Genomic DNA, 19,075 nt, shown 5'->3' with positions numbered 1-19,075 from the left:
GAGAAGCAAGCGCAGCAAATACAAAGAATTTATAGTGATTCGGTGCCAACCTTGCACCTACATCCATTCCCCAAGTTCCTATTTGAAAATTCAATCCACTAAATAGATTTCAAAGTTACAACACATCGGACAACTCTGACCTTTGCTATCCAAGTAAGAACACTTATTTTTGGGTACAAGCCAATCCTCAATAATCCGATTCAAGGTTCGGATCAACCCAACTGAGTTTTGAAATTCTCTAAAACTCAAAAACCCAAAAATAATATGAGAAAAACAGGATACAGAAAATTCAGTACAATATCCTCTTAAATAAACATAATAAATGTAATATAAATACAATACTTAAGGAGAAGAAGTTTTTGCTAAACATCCTCAATGAATTATATACTTGATTGCTGCAGGAGAGTGGTTGATGAAGTATTTAAATGTTTCTATTTCTCTCTTTAGGGCTGATTGAGCTTTTCTCGGATTTGAACTTGAGTGCTTGCAAAATCTTATGATTTTCCACTTCAAAAGAGTATTTATAGTCACTATTTACCCTTGAAAATATCTTAGAGTTGGTTTAGAGCCGTTGGAGAGTGTTTAATACATATTAAATACATCAAAAATAGATTAAAAATTAGCCATTATAAACTTGCCCAGAATGGGTCATCCCATTATGACTGAGAAATCTCATGGGACGCCTCATTTGGCCAGACAGAAAGTTTAGCTTTCTATTTTGGTCTCAGAGTCTCAAAGATCGTCCAGATGGGTCGTTCCACTGCATGGGTCATCCCAAGTAGGTCATCCCACTGCGTGCCATGAGCCAAAATGAAGCGTGCCGGCTACCCAATGAAAAGGGATGACCCAGATGGGTCGCCCATTTTGTGCCAACCCAGTTTTTCATACATTTAAGATTTAAAACTTATCAGAACACTTTCAAATGCTCTCAAATAACTTCAAATAAATTGGACACTCTCAAAAAGTTTCGAAAACATCTTCAACTTATAGAAACTTCAACTTTGGCACGTTTGATGAGGCTTTTCAAACCCAATCTCTTGGACTACCTAAAATATACAAAAATAATCTTCAAAGATAAGAAACATATTAGTAGTCCCCTCAAATGATTTATGATCATCAAAATTAATTCTTGAAGCAACAATCTTTCCTTTTTGATGATGACAAAATATTTGAGTGTTCATAAAATAAATCCTTAAAGCTCAAGGAATTTGGATTTGTGAAGCACTTATAGGAATATGCCAAAAATAGAAAATCATGAGATACATATTTTCAATAATTTTAATATTTTAATTCATTTTGCTAAAACTCATTTGTGAAGATATCAGAGTTTTTCTAAGGATTGTTCTTAGTTAGTTAAAATCCTCTCCGTTCTTGTATAAAACAGATAAAAATAATCATTTTGATCATTTTGAAAAAGATCTCCCCCTTTCTTATATAAAGAATGTTCAATTTGTAAAATTTTTCTTATTGAAGCAAGATGGTTTATAAAAGAATTCTATTCTTCTCTTCTTTATTTTTAATATCAGAGCAATAAATGTGAAAAAAATATTTTTTCTCTTTTTCTCATTTTGATATCAAAGCAAGGATGAAACCAAGAATTAAAAGAAAAGAATTTAAAGTATTTTGTAAAATCAAAAATGAATGTATCGAGGCATTTTGTCATTCATGTAAAAAATAAAATTATCAGAGCACTCAAGAAAAATAGATGTATCAGAATAATTTTTTAAATAGTATCAAAATGAAGATAAAAATAAATGTATCAGAGTAAAAATTGACGTATCAAAGCAAAATACTGTATCAGAGTAAAAAATTTAAAAAGTATTTAAATTTAAAAAGTTCAGATAGACAATACATTACTTTCTCCCCATTTTGACATCATCAAAAAAATAGACTCAAGGGAGTAAGATTTTTCATGGTTGTATGTCAGGTATCAAGTAATAGTGCATTCATTCAAGTATAACAGTCATTCATTTATTCATTCATCCAAGAAAAAAGAAGTGAGCCATGATAATAATCTCATTCATTAATTACAACAAAAAGAGTGGTTACAAGAGTCATAATATATTCCATGAGCATAAAGCTCTCATATATAAAACAAAATACAACAACTAAGTAACCTAAAAGTCTAGTACAAAATGATCAAATCAATGAGAATGGGCATCGAGCTCAAGATCAAGATAGGTGAAAATATGATCAACCTCATCCTTGACCGAAAGGTCTGGTCCGAGAGAAAGATGTCAGAGGATAAAATGTAATGGGTCGGACAAAGGCTGGCTCACTAGATGCGGAGGACCTAGACTGAAGCTGAGTCCTAATAGCATCAAACTAGAACAAGGTCCCCCTCACAAAAAATCGGAGCGCATCTAGATCAGCAGATACGAAGTCTCTGAAGTCCCTGATGTTTGCTCAAATCAGCTCAAGAGAAGAATGAAGCTGGCTGTGGAGTCTCTCTATCTCTCGATCTAAATCATCCAATTAAGGTGAGGAAGTGGTCGAAGTGCTCACTCTTTCTGATAGAAAAACTAAAATCCATCTGATCTCCTCTCAATATCAAAAATTCTGCCACTGAACCTGAGTAGGGAGCTCTCCACACTCTCCAATCTAGTATTCAAATCAGACAAGAGCTCCATCAGTGAAGATATGTGTGGCACGACAGAAAGGTCCAAGAAAGGATCAGAAAAAAACTCGGTGGAGCCTGACGATACTGCTGCTGCTGCACCAGCTAGAGGATTTGCTGCTAAAACTGGTGAGATTGTTGAAGAAACTGATCCTGAAACTACTGCTGCTGAACAAATAGAATCTCTGCTACTCTCTCAGCCAACAGTCCCATATCCTCATCTTTCAAACTAAAAGATGGTATGGTACAGCTCGATGGGGATACTCTGACTGAGGGTCCTACCTCAGGCTCCAAAAAAGGGTGATCAACTGGACTCTGCCTGGGCACAGGTGGTGAAGATGGACTCTCCCCCTCAGCATGCTCCTCCTCATCATCATCCTCCTCTCAGATGTAGCTGCATGGCCCTTGGCCCAACGGCCATCAACTTTGACAAACCCCATGCACTGAAGGGAGTGGTTGTTGTAGGTATCGGTGTATGATAGTCTACAAACAACCTCCCTCTCAAAACTCACTCCAGACTCCCTAAAAATCATAGTGAGAGCCATGCCATATGGCAAGAGAGCCTTGGATCTGTTCAAGGCCTCCCTCATGGCATCGATCATCAGGAAAGGTAGGTTCAGAGAGTCTCAAAAATAACATGGTGCATCAAGCAAATATCCCTACTAGTCATCAAATCATATCTTCCATATTTGGGGAAGAAAATCCTAGACACCATATGGTGGAGCAACCTCATTTCCACACTCAGATCTTTGGCTTCAATTTTTAGAAATCCTTCTACATCCTATCTTCCAAGGATAGTCTTAAGTCCATTTTTTTTTTGGTAGCTCATCTAGGCAACTACCCACATAAGGCATCTGAAGGAATTTACCTAGCCTAGGTGCATTCAAAATGATTTGGACTTTCTTCACAGCAGACCTCAAAACACCATCAGAGAAAACCAAATTTAAATAAAATTTCTTGACCAAATCAATATAAACCGGCTCAAACAAACTTAGAAAAAATTTTCATCCTTGCTAAATTAATTTTTCTCCAATTGAAAAACCATCATGCCTCAAAAACTTGAAATGTAAATTTCTTTCCAAAGCAACTTTCCTTGCAGATAGAGGAATCTTACTTGGAGTGACCAGTGGAGATGCTTGGGTTGGCTCTTGAGCTACCTTCCTCCTCCGTTCCTCAACCTCCAAAGACCTTACAGACTTCCTTCTCTGTGGCAACCTCATTTGGGAGGCCATTTTCCCAAAGAGAGGAGGAAAATCATCAAGAGGGTAGAGAGGGATGAGAGATGAATGAAAATGAAGAGGAGAACAGGGTTTTGGGTTGATTGTCATGGATTTTGCAAGTTAGGGCTTGAGATTTTGATGGAGAGCAAGAGGGTATGCTGAGAGAGAGTTTGCTCTAGGGTTTGAGATGGAGATCCAAGATTTTGGATGGTTAACAGGATGGATTTGTGGCCGGTGGAGAGTTAAAGGAAGAGTTTTTGGTTTGGGATGAGAAGAAGAAGAAGTATAGTAATTGAGTCCCCCCACTTAACTTTTAAAAGAAGAGTTTAAATGGATCGGTTCACATGAAATCCATTTGTCCGATCAATTGGGACATCCCACATGGGTCGTCCCATCCAGGAAGGGTTTAGGTGATGAGAAAAAGATTTAAAAATAGAAAAAAATTTATGAGAAAAAATTTGAAATGGGTCATATCGAGTTGAGATAACTATGAGAAGTCCAGATAAATTTTGGTATGATTTTTGATTGAATATTTCAACGAAAAAAAATCTAAGAATGTATCTGAATAGCACTGATGATTTTTTAATTATCTTGAAAAAAATCTCAAAAAAAGATAGATGGCTCTTAAAATTAAGATAATGATGTCAAAAAATTTTAGAAGGATTTTGAGAGTGAAATTATGTTTGAAGTTTAAATAGAAGGATCTAAGATGCCCAATTCTCTTCTTATTTCATAAAATTTATTTTTATTTAGTACTTTGGTGAAAATATCAGCTAGTTATTTTTCAGTATTTATGTATTCAAGTATTATATCATTATTTTGAATATGTTCTCTTATGAAATGATGTCTAATTTCAATGTTTTTGACCTAGAGTGTTGAATAGGATTTTTGCTCAAATTGATGGCACTAGTATTATCACATCTTATGGAGATATTTTTTAATTCAATATCAAAATCTATGAGTTGTTATTTAATTCACACGATTTGAGCACAGCAACTTTCGATTGCAATGTATTCGGCTTCGGCATAGATAATGCTACCGAATTTTGCTTCTTGTTAAACCAAGAGATTAAGTTCACTCCTAAAAATTGATAAGTTCCACTAGTACTTTTTTTATCTAGTTTACATCCAACAAAGTCTGCATCTGAGTAACCTATTAAGTCCATAGAAGATTGTTTTGAGAACCAAAGTCTAGGTTTTGTGTTCCTTTTAAGTATCTAAAAATTCTCTTAATTGCATTTAAGTGAGATTCCTTAGGATTTAACTGATATCTAGCACACATGCATATACTAAATATTATATCAGATCTATTAGCAGTAAGATACAATAAAGAGCCTATTATGCCTCTATAGAGCTTTGAATCAATATTTTTACCATGCTCATCTTTTTCTAATTTATAGGAAGGGGTTATAGGTGTACTTACAATTTTTGAGTTCTCCATTTCAAATTTCTTTAATAATTCTCTTGTGTACTTAGTTTGGATGATAAAGATCTCTTCTTTCATTTGTTTAATTTGGAGTCCAAGGAAGAAAGTGAGTTCTCCCATCATGCTCATCTCGAACTCCCTCTACATGAGCTTGGCAAACTCTTGGCATAAATCTTATTAGTTGATCCAAATATAATGTTATCAACATATATCTGTATAACTAGAATTTCTCTATCTTTTCTTTTTATAAATAGAGTTGTATCAACTTTTCCTCTTGAAAAATTATTTTCTAATAAGAATTTACTTAATCTTTCATACCAAGCCCTAGGAGCCTGTTTTAATCCATATAATACTTTGTTTAACTTAAATACATGATCTGAAAATTTATGACTTTCAAAATTTGGAGGTTGCTCTACATATACTTCTTCAGCAATATAACTATTTAGAAAAGTACTCTTAATATCTATTTGAAATAATTTAAAATTTATAAAATAAATAAAAGTAAGTAGTATTCTTATGGCTTCTAATCTAGCAACAGGAGTAAATATTTCATCAAAATCAATTTTTTCTTATTGATTGTATCCTTTAGCAACTAATCTTGCTTTATTTTTTATTACATTTTTATCTTCATCTAATTTGTTCCTATATACCCATTTAGTTCCTATTATGGGGTGATTTTTAGGTCTAGCAATTAGTGTCCATACATTATTTTTTTTAAATTGGTTTAGCTCTTCTTGCATGGTAAATATCCAGTTATGATCTTTTTTAGCTTCATCTATTGTTTTAGGTTCTAGATGTGAAACAAAAGCTACATAATTACAAATATCTCTAAGTAAGGATCTAGTTCTTACTCCTTGTGCTGGATCATCAATTATTAATTCTTTGGAGTGATTGTGGACATACCTCCATTCTCTTGGAAGATTACCTATCTTAGGATCATTCTTGAATGTTCTGATCATTGATGCTTTCATCCTCATATTTTTTATCCAATTGATCTTTGTTTTGCTCATTTGAGTCATTGAGGGTGAGCTCTTTTATTCTATCTTCTATGATACCTGCATCATCAACATCCTCTCTCTTTCTTGAAAGAAGATCATTAGTTTCATCAAAAATTACATGAATTGACTCTTCCACTACTAATATTCTTTTATTAAACACTCTAAAAGCTTTGCTAGAAGTATAATAGCCAAGAAAGATAGTTTCATCAGATTTAGCATCAAATTTATCTAAGCTATCTTTACCATTATTTAAAAAAAATATCGACAACCAAAAATATGAAAATAGCCTATATTAGATTTTTTACCCTTCTATAATTTATAAGATATTTTTTTAAAATTGATTTTATTAAGGTACAGTTTAAAATATAACATGCTGTGTTAATTACCTCTGTCCAAAAATATTTTGAGAGTTTGCTTTCACATAGTATGGTATGGACTATTTCTTCTAGGGTTCTATTTTTTTTTCAACAACTTTATTTTGTTGTAGTGTTCTAGATGCTGAAAAGTTATGATCTATATCTTTTTCATCATAAAATTTTTTAAAATCTTTATTTTCAAAGTCAATGCCATGGTCACTTCGAATAGAAACAATTGGTAAATCTTTTTCATTCAAAATTTTTTGACAAAACTTAGAGAATGCTGAAAATACTTCATCCTTAGAAGCTAAAAATAAAATCCAAGTAAAATGTAAAAAATTATCAATGATTATAAAATCATATCTTTTTTCTCCTAGATTATTTGTCCTTGTAGAACCAAATAAATCTATATGTAAGAGTTCTAGAGATTTAGAAGTTGAAACAATATTTTTAGATTTAAAGAAAGCTCTTGTTTGTTTACCTAATTGGCATGCATCACATATTTTTATCTTTATCAAAATTAATTTTTGGCAATCCAACAACCAAATCCTTTTTAATGATTTTAGAAAGTATATGCATACTAATATGTGTAAGCCTATGGTGCCAAAGCCAACTAGTCTCATTAATTTTAGCATTTATAGCCACAAGACATTACATATTTTATAAGGATAGGTTATCCAAATCAACCATGTATATATTGCCATGCATATGTCTAATGAATCTAATGCTAACATCAATGGGACTAATTACAATGCACATAGATGATTTAAATACTACTTTATAACTTTTATCACATAATTGACTAATACTTAAAAGATTATGCTTAAGACCATCTACAAGTAATATATTTTCAATACAAGTGGAGGAAGTGATACCAATGTTACCAATACCGATGATCTTTTCTTTGTCATTATCTTCAAAAGTGTCCATCCCTCTATTCTTAGCTTCCAATGTGATGAATTGAGATTCATCACTAGTCATGTGTCTTGAGCATCCACTATCAATATACCACTTCCGTTTTGTTGCTTCGGATGCAAACACACTTGCACATATGAAATCAAGTTTTAACCTTAGGTACCCAAGCTAACTTGAGTCCTTTGGGGTTAGTCACAATGGTTCTTTTTGAAACCTATATTTTCTTAACATTTCTATCACCAAATTTATTTGATAAGCATGAATAAGCTTTATGCCCTACTTTGCCACATTTAAAATAAGTAATATTTGATAATTTTCTTATAGATATATTGAAAAAATATTTTTCAAAAATTTTATTTTTTTAGAGTGTTATAGCCAAGTCTGGCTTTATTATATATAGCTTTTTTCCCGTCAATAATCATTGATGTTTGTTTGAACTTAATATAAATTTATCAACAATAGATTTTAACTTGGTTACCTCTTTCTTTAGTTTTTGATTTTCTTTTACAAGAGTTTTATTTTGACTAAAAAGTTTATCTTTTTTTTTTATTAGAGACTGATTTTTTAGTTCTAATTTTTTATTTTTCTTATCAACTTCTTTTTTTTCTTTAGCTAATACTTGGTTTCTTGATTTCAAATGTTTATTTTTTGTTCCTAATTCTTTTGGGTCATTTAAAAGTTCATGAAAAGTTTCTAACAATTCATCATAAGTAAATTTATTTTGAATTTCAGGTGTTACCTTATTTTTATGTGCCATAAGGCATAGGTTGGCTTCTTCGTGAGATTCTTCATCAGTGGTGGAGTCATCACTGTCACTCCATGTAGCCATCATGGCCTTTTTCTTCTTGAACTTTTTTTGACCTTTCTTGAGCTGAGGACATTCTGATCTGAAGTGGTCCAGCTTCTTGCACTCATAACAAATGATGGGTTGATTTTTTTCTTTTTCTTTACTCAGCTCTCCTTTAGTTGTTGGCCTTCTCTTGATCCCTTGTCTCTTTCTCCTCATGAAGCGTCTAAATTTTCTGGTGATCAGGAATAAATCTTCATCTTCCTTACTATTATCTGATTTTTCTGTGTCTTCTTCTTTCTGAGCTATCGACTTGAGAGTGATAGTCTTCTTTCTTCTTATTTTCTCCTCAGAGTGTTACTTCATGGTCAGTTTGTGAGTCATGAGAGATCTAAGAAGCTCCTCCAATGGTAGAATATTTAAATCTTTAGCTTCTTGGATGCAGTGACCTTTGCCTCCCACAATCTTAGTAAGGATTTGAGCACTTTTCTCACAAGATCACTGTTAGAATAATATTTATCAAAATTTTTTAAACCATTTATGATATCAATAAAATGGGTGAACATTCGAGTTATTGACTCTTCAGATTCTATTAGTTCATAGTTGTGCACAAGCATATTTATCTTAGACTCTTTTACTTGATTTGTGCCTTCATGTGTGATTTCTAACCTATCCCAAATTTTTTTAGAAGAATTGCATGTGGAAATACGATTAAATTCACTTGCATCTAAAGTACAATATAAAATCTTCATGGCTTTAGCATTGAGCTGAGCCATTTTCTTATCAATTTATCCCATTCACCTTCTGGCTTAGGGAGAGACACACCATCAATCAATTTAGTAGATGTGTGTGGTCCATTTACTATGATACTTCATATATCATAGTCAAGTATTTGAATGAAGATTCTCATATGAGCTTTTCAATAGGTATAGTTTGACCCATTGAAAAGTGGAGATCGGTTTGTGGATTACCCCTCAGCTAGTGATGTGCCAAATTGGGCTGCCATTGACCTTTGGCTCTTGATGGTTAAATCAAGCAAGGGCTAGAGCATTAGGCTCTGAAACCACTTATTACTCAGATATAGAGCCCAAGATGGGGGGTGAATTGGATCTTTTTAAAATTTTAAAGATTAGTGTACTGAAACAATGTGCTAAAGTGTTTGAGTGGAGTGGGTGAAGGAAAAAACTGGCTTTTTTCTTGTAGGATCTTCCAGATCTAATGAGATCTGGAGCGAAATATTTTAAAAAATTATCCTATGATATTTTAGATCTAAGATCTATTAGATCTAATTCTTATTATTGATATTAAATCTAAAATTAAATCTAAAAATATGAGGAATAGAGAAATACCTCTAGGGTAACTAGATTACCCTGTAGATGATCGTAGAAATATCCGAGGTTCTAAAATAGCCACACAGTCATCTGGCCTCTACCAGTATCCACTCAAGTAGGATCTGGATCATCTTCTCCTAATAAATCTTTGCTCCAAAAATTAGATCCAGATCTGATCTGAAAGATCTTCAAAAGATCTTCTGAAGCTGGAGCAGCAGCTTCTCGATAAATTTCTGCAGCCTTCTAATCAGGAAGCCACCACACCTTGGATAAGCACCAGATGGACGTCCAACCTCTTGGACGTGAAGAGGGAGGGAGAGGAGCAGAGGGGGTGTGAGAAGTGGAGGGGTTTTATGTTGGGAATAGTGTCCCAAAGCCAATCGTCAGCCTGTTGACGGTTGTGCTCCTTTTTGTATTAGTACATAAATTATAAATAAATAAAAGTTATTTTGGTATTTTTTATCACAAATATTTTATCTTCTAATGAACTCCTGTGTTGTGGTGAAGTCCTTAGGACTATTTAGACTCGACAAAGGAGGATTTGTCGCTTAGTCCTTAAACATGTTCGCGACCAAATGATACGTTGTTACCAAGGATGACAACGTTTATCGAGCATAGGTCGTTGTGTGCCATATGGGTTGGTTGTCCTCATAACCAAAGAGTGTGGAGACACTGGTATGGCATACAGGTGAGATATAATGGTACATCTGTACTGAACGTGACCAACTCTGGAGCTATTTCTGCTGTCAAGATTTGCTCCGATGGGATATGGGTATAAATGTCCCTCCGACCTGAGACCGCCACGGTGACTTGCAAGGAACTCACTGCACTTAGGCACTGGACTACCTGAATTTCTAATTCAGTGATGGAAGGTTACTGGGTGTAGTCAAGTACTTGACTTGTCGGTGCATATGTCAAGATGGATTGACCACTCCAGTTTAGGAGCTGTGTACAGTCGTGTTTCAATTTAGCAAAACCTTGGCCAGGGTAGTCCTAGTGAGGAGTCACAGGACTAATTGAGTTGAGCACGATTCGGATGATATCATCAGGGTTGACAGTTTAACCTTGAGTCGTCCTAAACACAGGGGTCAAAAGGGATGAATTATACGGTAACCATATTCACGTAGGTTCTGAATGTTGCGATTGCGATTATTCGACCTATCCGGTCGTCGGGTACCATTGCTAGATGGTCACTTCGATTAGTACAGGAATTGGTTCCTGTGCTACCGGTTTAGGTTCGAACCTGCGGGGTCACACACATTAGAGGTTCCTTTCTGATCTGATGGCTGATTATGAGTCTTATCTATCTGAGACTCTATGATTGAGAATTAAGATTCTCTAATCATGAGTTCCACATATTTTGGATACTGGGGTCAAAATTTTAAATTTCAAATTTTGAATTTGAAATTTGAACTCTTTGATCAGGGTTTCATATCGATGGTCTCTGATGCCTGATTGCCCATCGAATTTGGACTCAATATTTATGAGAGGTTTAATTAGTGATTTAATCACTAATTAACTCAATTTGATTGAGTAATTATTTTTGGATCAAGTCCAAATTGAATTGGATTCAGTTTGGATTGACCCGATTAGGTTAAATGTTGACCTAATCGCTAAGGTGGTTTAGTCCCTGATTTGATCAGGGGTTAGGTTTAGTTAATTCTTGATTTGATTAGGATTTTATTGAGCCTAATTAAGCCTAATTATATTGGGTTTAATCTGGTCTAATTGTGCTTAACCTATTTTAAACTAGGTTGGCTCAATTTGAATCAAACCACCTTGTTTTAAATTCCCTGCGACACCCAACTTCCTTGCACCCATTTGAATTCACGAGAAGAAACTTCTCGTGAAATTTTTCTCACGCAAAACCCTTCTCCACGCCCTCATTTGTGCGCCATATGGATGGATAAAATAATTAGTTAGCCATTCAAATTCAAAGCATGTTTGAATTTGAATGGATAACTTATCACTTGCCCTTTCATCCTTATCCATTTTGTGCGCCACATTACTTACACGAGAAAAGGTTTCTCATGAAACATTTTTCATGCACAAAGAGCCACGCCCCTTCTCTTCTCATGCCCAAAAGGATAGGGATAAATTGGTTTTCGTTTGAATTCAAATTTGATTTGAATTCAAATGTGTAACCTCTTGTCTTTATCCTCTCACGCGGATAAGACGCGTTCGATGTTGTTTTAAAAAGAGGAGAAAGGTGGGACATGTGAAAAGAAATTTTAGAGAGAAACTTTGGGGCATGAGGAAGGCTTCTGCATAAGGTGAAGATCCAAAACCTTCGAGAGAAAAAGAAAGAAAAGAGAGAAAATTGGGCGCAGGGTTTTTGGTGTGTACCCTAGGGTTTCTACCTAGGGTTCGGGAAGTGAGATTGGTGTGCCACGAGTGTTGTGAGTCCACCAAATTTCAGAGAGAGATCCATCAGCCTCTCAAGCAACTGTGCAGATGATTCGAAGCATCCGAGAAGTCGGCACACATCTATCGAAGGAGTTCGATCAATATCTGCCATCAAAAGGGTGAAATCACGAACTAGCATTCGTGAGGAGCTGATCAGACGGGAGCTTCGTGTGGATGATCCGCAGAGGCCAGATATTTGTGTGGCTGTGATGTGATGATCAGAGCCCCCCGACGGTGATCAGATTGCGGTGATCGACTACCCGCAAAAGGTGATGTGTTCTGAACACAGTACTGTAAAACGTTTACTGATTCAAATTTGAATTTCAAATTTAAATGCATGCTGTTGTATCATATTTAGATCCTAGTGTAGGATTAATTAATATTAATTAATGAGATTAATTAATAATTCCACTGTAAAATAATAATTTTGAAAAATTTTTAAAATTACCATTTTGCCCCTGCACTAAATTTTTGCTTCAAATGGTATCAGAGCTAGGTTCTAGAATATGATATACATATGCATGCGTAGATTAAGGTGTAATCTATAAGTTTAAATTTAAAATTCAAAATTCAAAATTCAAAAAGATTTGAAATTTCAAATTTGAAATTTAAAATTTGATAGAAGTTTTAAATTTAAAATTTAAAATTTGAAATTTAAAATTTGGTTGAAATCTCAAATTTGAAATTTGAAATTTGAAATTCGAAATTTGAAATTTGAAATTTGGTTGAAATCTCAAATTTGAAATTTGAAATTTGAAATTAGAAATTTAAAATTTGAAATTCAAAATTCAAAATTTAAAATTCAAAGATTGAAAATTCGAAATTTAAAATTTGGTTGAAATCTCAAATTTAAAATTTAAAATTTAAAATTTGAAATTTGAAATTCAAAATTTAAATTTTGAAATTGGTATATTTAGATATACTTGATCCAAGTAGCAAGTAATCTAATTGGGTTGGTTGCCATGGCCGTCCAGTCATAGGAGAAAAGTAGGGTTTAAAGGCCCTCTCTTCCCATTCGATGGGGTCTCCTATGGCGGTAGGGGTGCTGATGCAATTATATCCCATGCCGATGAAGTAGCGAAAGGACTTAATTAAGAAATTTATCATGAATGTGTTAGATTAGATCTAAAAGAAAATTTATGATTTATTTTGAGTTATTTTTTGTTATGAAATGAGCAATAGAATTGCGGTTTATGAAATGTGCTGACCCGTTTGTGAAATGAGTTAACACATTTGGTGAACAGAAAATAAAATCTTTCAAATTTGAAAATTATTTTCGAAATGCCAAACCCTGACCCATCAGCCCAAGTACTTAATTAAAAGAATTAAGTGTTGTCTAGTAGGTCTAGAATTATGAATTAAGACCTAAGACAATTGCATAAACTTGTGGGTCAATGGATTAGATGAATTAGGTCCATAATTGGGTTAGACCTAAGGTTAGTTTAAAAAATGGACTAAATGGAGTAATTGGTCAAATCTAATCAAAAGTTGAATTAGATTAGGTCAAGGATACTCTAGACTCAACTTCAATAGTTGTAGTTGAATGGGTCCATGTCTTTAACTAGACAAGATGGACTTAATTCATGGCTACGCGGTGGAGCCCTATTTACTAAGTTGATCAAAATTAAAACTAATGAACCGGTTGGTGTCTAAGGTAAGTTCGGCAGTTTTGACCAGTGGTTCTTAAGCGGGAGCTACTCGCATTGATTCGATCATTGACGAGTTAATGGCAAATCCCCACCACTGATCTCACTTACCTGGCCAATCTGGTAAGTTAGATTTTGATTAGATCACTTGGTGATTAGAGCTCACCCATGTCATTAGGTAAATCAGTGTGACGATTTAGGTGCTCCTAATGCCAGCTTTAATTAAATCTTTTTTAATCTGACTTGGTGAAGTCAGTGGGAGGATTGAAATTGGCTGGATGATTTCTTCTCTACTATTCTTTAATAAAATCCTCAAAATTATTAGGTCCCTAAAATGATTAAGTTATAATGATAACTAAGTCATAGCCTCCCATTAAGTGAGTGATAATGAGTCCATTAGTTCAATGATCATTGGAGGCCCAAAGGTCTGGTGCTCATTGGCTAATGGAATTATTATTCATAATATGATAATTTGATTGAGTCTTTTTGATGGTGGTTAGGTTGGCCGGCCAAAGTCGGGCCTGATCATTTATTGGTCCGATTCACTAAATTAAGTCATGTTAATGGTTGGACCTAACCAGATCTTTTCAGTGGAGGCCAAAGCCTATTGATTAGGTTCTGGGGCAAAATCAATTACTAGAAGTTGTTTAGAGAAACAACTGGTTAAGAACCTACCCATAGATGCACATGGGTTGACCAACCAAAGTTGGGCTCGTGTGTAGTCTGTGTGGATTCTAGTACCCATTAAGGAATTAAAGTAATTCCTCGAATTGGAGGATGAGGCTACCAGTTCGTAAAAATATTGGAAAAAACTTTAGACTAAAATCCAAGTCTTTAGTATTAATTTATGTACTAATAGAGGTCTCGTTTTCCTTTAAGTAGCTATGGCCACTACCCTGTCGCTCCGATCATTATTAGATAATGACAAGCTCATGGGACCCAATTTCGATAGCTGGTATCGAAAATTGAAAATCGTCCTTGAGCATGAGCGGATCCTTTATGTAGTAACGGATCCAGCACCTGAGGAGCCAGCTCCGAACGCTAGTAAGGCGATCCGAGACACTTACTTGAAGTGGCTCAATGACCGCACCACCGTTCGATGTATTATGCTGGCAGTAATGAATGACGAGTTCAGCCGAAGGTTTGAGAATGCACAGCCACAGGAGATGCTTCAAATATTGAACGACTCTTTTGGCACGCCTGACGACGTTGAAAGGCACAAAACTAGTTGTGCCATTTTCAATGCTCGAATGAGGGATGGGGCCTCAGTCACTGATCATGTACTGTACATGATCGAGATGATTGAGCGCCTAAGCAAATTGGGCTTTCCTCTGTACGAGTAGCTCAGTAAGGATGCGATCCTTAATTCCTTGCCCAAGTCTTCCTCCCATTCCTTACTCATTTTGAATGACAAAGCCTGCAGTAAACTACCACGGATTGTTGGGGTTGCTGCAGAACTTTGAGAAGGATCACCAACTCCATAAGGAGTCGGTGAATGTAGTGGAGGGTCTTCTTCTCGTCGTCAACCCTTTGGGAAGGGAAGAAGAACAAGAAGAAGAAAAATAAGAAGGTGCAATCTCATGCTGGGACAGTAGCATGGGGTCAGACCAAGAAGCGCAAGCACGACCAGAGCCAGGCGGAGTGCTTCTTTTGCAAGAAGCACGGACATGGAAGAGAACTGTCCTCAATACATTGCCTCCCTGGACCCGAACAGGCCAAAGAAGAAGCAAGGTAATTATATGATAATTCCTTGCAACTTTTCGATTTGTGATACTACTGCCTGGGTATTGGATACCGGAAGCCCTTATCATATTTATAATTCGATGCAGGGTCAGAGGTCAGTAGGAGATTTGATGAAGGCGAGAGGTTCCTGAATGTTGGAGATGGAAGCAAAGTTCCAGTTTTAGCTTTAGGAATCATGAGTCTTGTAATCAATTCTCGTAATGTAATTCTGAGTGAATGTCACTATTATCCAAGTTTTTTTATTAAATATTATTTCTGTAGGCCTTTTGGCCATGTACGGTTATGATTTTTTAATAAAAAAAAATATTTACAATATCATTTTGAATGGTGTTACAATATTTGTTGGACAATTAAATAATAGAATTTACTTACTATCACAGCCTGTTAACGTGGTTCAAAAATTCAGTAAACGCTCTAGAATAGATAATGTGTCAGAAGTCTACCTTTGGCACTGTAGGCTAGGTCATATCAATAAGAATAGGATAAACAGGTTGGCTCAAGAAGAATTCTTGAAGTTAGTGATTGTGAATCACTTCCAACCTGTGAGTCCTGTCTTCTTGGGAAGATGACCAAGTCACCTTTTACTGGAAAAGGTGAGCGAGCCAGTGAACTCTTAGGTCTGGTACATTCTGATGTATGTGGACCCATGAGCTCAAGTGCAAGAGGTGGATTTTTCTACTTCATAACCTTCACAGACGACCTATCTAGGTATGGGTATGTCTATTTAATGAAGCATAAGTCGGAATCATTTGAAATGTTCAAACTATTCCAAAATGAGGTAGAAAAATAAACTGGAAGTGTATTAAAACTCTTCGATCTGATCGAGGAGGTGAATACCTTTCCAATGAGTTTCTGACGTATCTAGGGGAGAATGGGATTCTCTCTCAATGGACTCCTCCTGGAACACCACAGCATAATGGTGTGTCTGAAAGGAGGAATCGGATCCTGTTAGACATGGTTCGATCCATGATGGGGTTTGCTGGTCTGCCGATCTCCCTTGGGGATATGCGCTCGAATCGGCTTGTTACCTTCTAAATAGAGTTCCGAGTAAGTCTGTAGCCAAAACGCCATATGAGATATGGATAGGACGTAAGCCAGTACTCTCGCACCTTAGGGTTTGGGGGTGTCCGGCTTATGTTAAATATTTAATTACAGACAAGCTTGGACCTAGGTCTGACAAGTGTAATTTATAGGTACCCAAAAGAGACCAAAGGGTATTATTTCTATCTTGCTGATGAGCAAAAGGTGTTTGTCAGCCTTAAGGCAATCTTTTTAGAAAATGAGTTCCTTAGTGAAGGAACTGTTGCCTCTAAAGTCAAACTTGACGAAGTTCGACAGGTGAAAAAATCGATACATGTTACTGAACCTGAACCAGATTTGATTAGATCAGATCCGGAGCCCTTGATTATGCACCCCTAAGGCGGTCTGGTAGAGTACCACATCAACCGGACAGATACTATGATTTCTTGATCCAGGATGGTGATCCTGTCGAACTTGATGAAAACGATGAGGATCCGATCACCTACATGGATGCAATACAGAGACCTGACTCTGAGAAATGGCTAGAGGCCATGAAATCCGAAATGGAGTCCATGAAGGTCAACGATGTGTGGACATTGGTTGACCCACCCGAAGGAGTAAACCCATAGGGTGTAAGTGGGTCTTCAAAAGGAAGAGGGGCGCAGACGGAAAGGTGGAGACCTATAAAGCTCGTCTGGTTGCCAAGGGATATCGTCAACGTTATGGTATAGACTATGACGAGATATTTTCTCCTGTGGCAATGCTCAAATCCATTCGGATTATGCTTGCGATAGCTGCCCATCTGGACTATGAAATCTGGCAGATGGATGTGAAGACAGCTTTCCTAAATGGAGAGCTGGACGAAGAGGTGTATATGATACAACCTGAAGGGTTCACATCCACAGATGAGTCTAAGGTGTGCAAGCTACAGAGGTCCATTTATGGACTTAAGCAGGCATCTCGGAGTTGGAACATACATTTTGATAGGACGATCAAAATGTATGGCTTCGTTAAGAACGGAGAAGAGACCTGCATTTATAAGTGGGCTAATGGTCCAGTAGTAGTATTTCTTGTATTGTATGTGGATGACATTCTCTTAATCGAGAATGATGTCCCTACATTACAGGGAATAAAGATTTGGCTATCGTCACAGTTCTCCATGAAGGATCTGGGAGAAGCTTCCTACATCCTAGGGATGAGGATCTATAGGGATAGATCCAAAAAGTTGCTTGGCTTATCCCAGTCCACGTACATTGATACTATGCTGAAAAGGTTCAGCATGGAAAATTCCAAGAAAGGCTATCTACCGATAGGCCATGGAATTTCTCTCTCGAAGAGGGATTGTCCGACAACACCTCAAGAGAGAGAGCGTATGGGTAGGATTCCATATGCTTCGACAGTGGGATCTATCATGTACGCCATGACATGTACACGACCAGATGTGGCATACTCACTAGGGGTAGTGAGTAGATACCAATCTGATCCAGGAGAGAATCACTGGAAGGTTGTTAAAACCATCCTGAAGTATTTAAGAAATACTAAGGACCAGTGGCTTATATATGATGAATTGGACTTGAGACTTATAGGGTTTACAGACTCTAGTTTCCAGTCTGATCGCAATGATAGCAAGAGTGTGTCAGGATTTATTTTTACCCTTAATGGTGGGGCTGTCTGCTGGAAGAGTTCCAAGTAGCACACTGTGGCTGATTCAGTATGCGAGGCGGAGTATATTGCTGCATCAGATGCTGCCAAAGAAGCGGTGTGGCTGAAAAATTCATCATCGAGCTCGGAGTAGCACCCTCCCTTGTTGGTCCAGTTCTGCTCTATTGGACAGCTCTAGAGCCATTGCTCAGGCGAAGGAACCAAAGGCACACCAGGGACGAAGCATATTCTGCACCGCTACCATCTCATCCGGGAGATCGTGGATCGAGGTGACGTCGACCTCAGAAGATCGACGGGAAGGAGAACCTGGCCGACCCATTCATAAAGCTATTGCGGTGAAGGAGTTCAACGACTACAAGTCGAAGATAGGTATTAGATACTGCACCGATAGGCTTTAGGCCAAGTGGGAGATTGTTGGGAATAGTGTCCCAAAGCCAATCGTCAGCCTGTTGACGGTTGTGCTCCTTTTTGTATTAGTACATGAATTATAAATAAATAAAAGTTATTTTGGTATTTTTTTCATCACAAATGTTTCATTTTCTAATGAACTCCTGTGTTGTGGTGAAGTCCTTAGGACTATTTAGACTCGACAAAGGAAGATTTTGTCGCTTAGTCCTTAAATATGTTCGCGATCAAATGATACGTTGTTACCAAGGACGATAACGTTTATCGAGCATAGGTCGTTGTGTACCATATGGGTTGGTTGTCCTCATAACCAAAGAGTGTGGAGACACTGGTATGGCATATAGGTGAGATGTAATGGTACATCTGCACTGAACGTGACCAACTCCAGAGCTATTTCTGCTGTCAAGATTTGCTCCGATGGGATATGGTATAAATGTCCCTCCGACCTGAGACTGCCACGGTCACTTGCAAGCAACTCACTGCACTTAGGCACTGGACTACCTGAATTTCTAATTCAGTGACGGAAGGTTGCTGGGTGTAGTCA

General features: G+C 36.4%; 1 pseudogene; it reads left to right on the top strand.

Moving 5' to 3' along the window:
• Positions 1–2,640: 2,640 nt before the first annotated feature.
• Positions 2,641–19,075, top strand: part of LOC105036720 (uncharacterized) — a 28,537-nt pseudogene continuing 12,102 nt past the window's right edge.

Source organism: Elaeis guineensis, chromosome 9, assembly GCF_000442705.2.
Source record: "Elaeis guineensis isolate ETL-2024a chromosome 9, EG11, whole genome shotgun sequence".
NCBI lineage: Eukaryota > Viridiplantae > Streptophyta > Magnoliopsida > Arecales > Arecaceae > Elaeis > Elaeis guineensis.
This window is presented reverse-complemented; position numbering and strand designations above follow the sequence as displayed.